Raw genomic sequence first — 4,591 nt, 5'->3', positions numbered from 1 at the left:
CTTCCGCCCAGGGACTTCCGGTGCGCCGCTCAGCCTGGATATCGCCGAGCGGGGGCGGCGGGGAGGAGCGGGGCCGGCGGGGCCGGGCAGCGAGGAACGCTGCGGGAGGTCGGGAGGCGCGGATCGCGGCTTCTGTTGTGCCGAAGGGCGTGCCGCGACGCGCAGTCCCGCAGCCTCTCGCGGTTGTGGCGGGCGCGCGGCTGTGGGTGCGGTAACGCTAAGAACCCGCAGCGTTTCTCCTGTCGCCTCTTTTAGTAAAAACGGTGGCGTTAAGAGAACAGCGCGGAGCGGCGGCTGCGGCCCGCAACCACAGCGGCAGCACGCAATCGCTTTCCAGGAGCAAAAATGCCGTTCACGGCCGGTGTTTCCGCCCGGTTTCGAACCGGGGACCTTTCGCGTGTTAGGCGAACGTGATAACCACTACACTACGGAAACGCCGCTTGCGCCTTGGTTTCCCAGCTGCTCTCCTGAACGTTCTGCCGCGCCGCCCAAGATCGCCCGCACTGCCGGACGGAGCTCCGCAGCTCCGGGTCCGTACACGGCAGCGGTACCATAGGTGTGCATTTCAATGGGCTGAAGAGATTTGCCGTTCCTTCTGTTTGATACATAAAGTGCGCAGATCGTCACATCCAGGGAGCGGTGGGGGCTGTACGGATGACGTCCGTGACAACGGCCCGTCGGCCCGAGGAGTTATGTCTGCTCCAGCATAAGTCTTTCTGGAGGGCCCGGCTCCTCGCCAGGCTGTGCCGGGAGGTGGTCGTGTGTCCCAGGTGAGCTCGGTGCTGCCCCGAAGGGAAGGTCTCAAGTTTGGCTCCGGAGCGTCTCACATCCCCGAGTCGTGGTAGCAAAGGATTGGGACTGGGCCGCACGTGGTGCACAGAACGCATTTCTGTACTAAACTCGCTCTAACGTGTATTTAGCTTTACGCTTCACGGAGAAGAAGCTGAGATTACAGCTACCTGGATGATGGCGTCCGGGGCAAATCCGCAGCTCAAATCATAACTTTTGACAAGGTTATTTCCTCCTTACCCCAAGCACACATCTCTTTGTGCAGGCAGATAAGAGACGTGTTTTAACGACTTTCTTCGCGAAATCCGGGGCCGTAAAGCTCAGCCCCGGATCGGACCCCGCAGCCCCCGGCCCACAGGAAGAGGCGGGGCGCGTGCGGGGGCGCGTGCGGGGGGCGCGGCCAGGCCCGGCCCGGCGGCACGCGGTGCGGCGGGAGACGAATGAGCGCGGAGTTCCAAACTCCCGCCGCCGTCCCCTCTCCGCCCACTCCGCTCCTCGCGGCCAATGGCGGGGCGGCAGCGTGCAGCCCAGCCAATGGGCGCCCGGCGGGCGTAGGCGGAGGAGGCTACAAGAGCCCCACGCGGGGTTCCCCCGGCACGCGTGGCGGGTGGAAGGCTCCGCTGTGCCTAACCCTAATCGGGGGAATTGATGGTGGCTGTCGCCGCGCTCCCTCCGCCCGCCCGCTGTTTTACTCGCTGACTTTCAGCGGGCGAGGGGAGCCGCCCCAGGGGGAGGCGGGCGGCGGGAGGGGGCCGGGGCGCCGCGGCGGTGGGGGCGAAGGGGGGGAAGGGAAGAGTAATGGGCCGAAAGAGGCTCCGCGACCAAAAAAAAAAACGTCAGCGAGGGGTCCGCTCGCCCCGATCCGCCCTGGGGTCCCCGCTCGCGTGGCCGCGGTCGGCCGGCACCCGCCATTGCCGCCGCGAAGAGTTCGCCTCTGTCAGCCTCGGCGGCGCGCGGGAGGTGCGGCGCGCGGCTCCGCGCCCCCAGCAGAGCAAACGGGAGCGGCGCCCCCGGGGAAACCCCCGCGCTCCCCCGCGCCGTGGGGCGCGCGGACGGCGTCGCTCCGACACGCGCGGCCCCGCGCGAGCGGCCGTTGGGGCCGTTGGGCGCCGCGAGGAGACCCGCGGGGCCGCCCCGCGCCGAGGTGGGCGGGAGGTCGGGCCGGGTCCGCGCGCAGGTGCGGCCCGCCGGGCGTCAGCCGTACGGCTGCGGGCCCGGACCGCTCTTTCGTCACCTGGGGAGGCGGGCGGCCCCGCGTCGTCATGGGGAGACGGGCGGTGTCGCGCCTCGGGGCGAGAAGCGCAGAGGTGAACACGAGGGAACGCACGAGGGAACGAACGAGGGAGCACGCGGGCGCCCGGCGGGGGACATTCGGTGAAGGCGTGGAACGAGCGGACCGTGAGGGGGCCGCTAGGGGAGGCCGACCCGCTCCGTATGCTGAGCCGTGCCCGGCCGCGTGGGCACGGGACGGCACAAAAGGCGGCACAGACAAAAGGCGGCCCTGCGGATGGCGCTGGGAGCGGCGCGATGCCTCCGCCCGCCACGTGCGTGAGGCCGCTGCCATCTGCTGGGCTCGGCTTCGCTTTTATCCCGTTCCGCACGAAGGATCGGTGAACTTGGGTGCTTAATTATGTTTTAATTGGGCGGTGGAAAGCCACGGCCCACGTGGAGATGGAGAAGTCCGATATGCTCAGAGAAGTGCCGGTCCGGCGGGTCGAGGCGCTTAAATCCATAGGGCTGGAAGCGTAGCAGCAGCTGGGCGATATCGGGCTGCGCTCCTTCTGCTTGCACAGTAACGGCAGCAGAAATGTTGTTCCCGAGCTGCTCTCAGCACCGGATACTTTGTTTGAGGCTCCTATCCGGCAGCGCGAGGCCGAGTGCCGGCCGCCATTTTCCAAACGCTCCTCTGATCGGCCCGTAAAAAAGCTTTACCAGAACGGATCTCCTGCAGCATTTCGAACACTTTGTCTCCGTTGCTTCTGAAAGAGGTGATGAGCTTCCACTACCATCCTATGTGAAAAAGTGAAGGTGTGTTCTGCGTATTTGTGTATCGCAGAATATTCAGAAACTCAAAACTTGGTTTACTTTATTACTGTTTGACTCTGGTAACGAGGAAAACTTCGTGCAACAGTTTTGCTGTGAAGGCCGCCACAAATGTAACTGAATCTGCCCCCTGCTGCTTCTGAGCCAGGAACTGAGCCCAGATTTGAACTCCATGGTCCTTATGGGTCCCTTCAACTCAAGGTAGTCTATGGCTCTGTGAAAGGAAACACATCTGATGGCTCTCCTATGAGCAGAACTCATCCAACAGCAAAAGCAACTCCTGGAGGTGCAGAGCTGTTCCAGTGCTTGGACCACGTGGCGTTCAGTGGATGTTCTTCCCTGCAAAACGTGAGTGATCCTACTAATATATCCCTATTTATATAGAGAGATTTTTGTCTGTTTATTTGTTTGCTTTTAAATCTAATGGTTTGCTTGAAGCTTGAGTTGAGTTTACCAGTGCTCTCTGAGAGACAATGCAACGTGGAAAGGTGATGATGTCCAGGAGGAGTGCTTGTGCTCACTGCGAGTGTGCTTTATTGCAGCTCAGGCTCTGCGCTGCCATTTGATGACCTGGGCACTGGGGTTGTCCTGGCTTACCTGTTGTTGGGTGTCACTGTCTGGAACTTAGCACAGAGAAGTCAGGTTGTTCTCTAAGGAAGGCACAGATGGGGAACTTTTGAAGGATGTCTTACTCACGTCTACTTAAGGCATTCAGATGACTTTTGTGTTATCAGGTTGGTTACGTGCTAAATGCTTTGGCCAAAGGTGACAAAGCAATTTCTGTCATGCTAGTGTTAAGAAATGGTGTCACCATACTGAAATGTGCATAGAGCTGCATTCCTGCTGCGTGGTTGTGTCTACTGTGTGCTTTTTCAAAATGCCCAAGAGGGCTTTTGTTCTTTGTGGCTTTGGGAAATTGCTCCTTTTCTGTCCAGAACCTAAAAGCAGTAGCTTGGTGTGGGTTAAATCCCTGAGGAAGGGATGGGGTGCCACAGTACAATAGTATAGATTATGATGACAGTGTGTGCAGAGCTGTTAAGAAGAGTACAGTGGAGTTAACACTGAGCTGCAGCACCGAGGCTAACACAACAGTTCAAGCTGACCTTGCTGAAGAGACAACAAAAACTGTCTTAAGGAGAAATAACAATTATCAAAGAGTAAAGAATGGCTTAATTCAAAGGCTGTTTAACTTCTGACAAGTCTGGCAAACATTAATAGAACCTCCCCTAATTCTGCTTGTCGCTTGCCTCAACAAGGAGCACTGTCAGCACGTGGTTGGATGCTGCTTTAGGAGTGCTTATCAATGAGGAGCACAGGTCTGCCATCTTAAAGAAACACAATGGCACCGTGAAGTAATGCCATCTAATCTTTTTTTGTGCTGAGAACGTGGACCAAAGAAGGGTTAAGCACAGAATCAATTTCTGTGCTTTTCTTTACACTGTTCGTAGCATTTTCAGCACAACACGCCAGAACTGGGAAGTTGGTTTTTCCAAAAGAAGCTTCCTAGAGTGCAGTGATGTGGGTTTTGATGTGTGCTGGGGTGGCACTGATGGCTGCAGCTGGGCTGTTTGCCTGCAGGGGCTCTGCAGAGTGTGGCTCTTGCACTGAAAGGTGTAATTCTCAGTTCTCACAGGTGTGATAATAACTTGGCTCTAGCAGGATCTTAACATTAAGCTTTTCTTTACATGATTTAGCTCTAGCCAGAGTGACTGGGGAAGCTGTACAGAGTCAGACTTGTGCGAAACAGAGAGTAAAGTTG

At 58.4% G+C, this 4,591-nt stretch overlaps 1 non-coding gene across 1 annotated transcript; it reads right to left on the bottom strand.

Moving 5' to 3' along the window:
• Positions 1-362: 362 nt before the first annotated feature.
• TRNAV-AAC (transfer RNA valine (anticodon AAC)) lies at positions 363-435 on the bottom strand. The gene has a single exon. It is a non-coding gene; the product is annotated as a tRNA-Val (tRNA).
• Between the last annotated feature and the right edge of the window lie 4,156 nt (positions 436-4,591).

The sequence above is a fragment of the Lagopus muta genome, chromosome 9, assembly GCF_023343835.1.
Source record: "Lagopus muta isolate bLagMut1 chromosome 9, bLagMut1 primary, whole genome shotgun sequence".
Lineage (NCBI taxonomy): Eukaryota > Metazoa > Chordata > Aves > Galliformes > Phasianidae > Lagopus > Lagopus muta.
The sequence above is the reverse complement of the archived record's forward strand: the minus strand, read 5'-3'. Positions and strand labels throughout refer to the sequence as shown.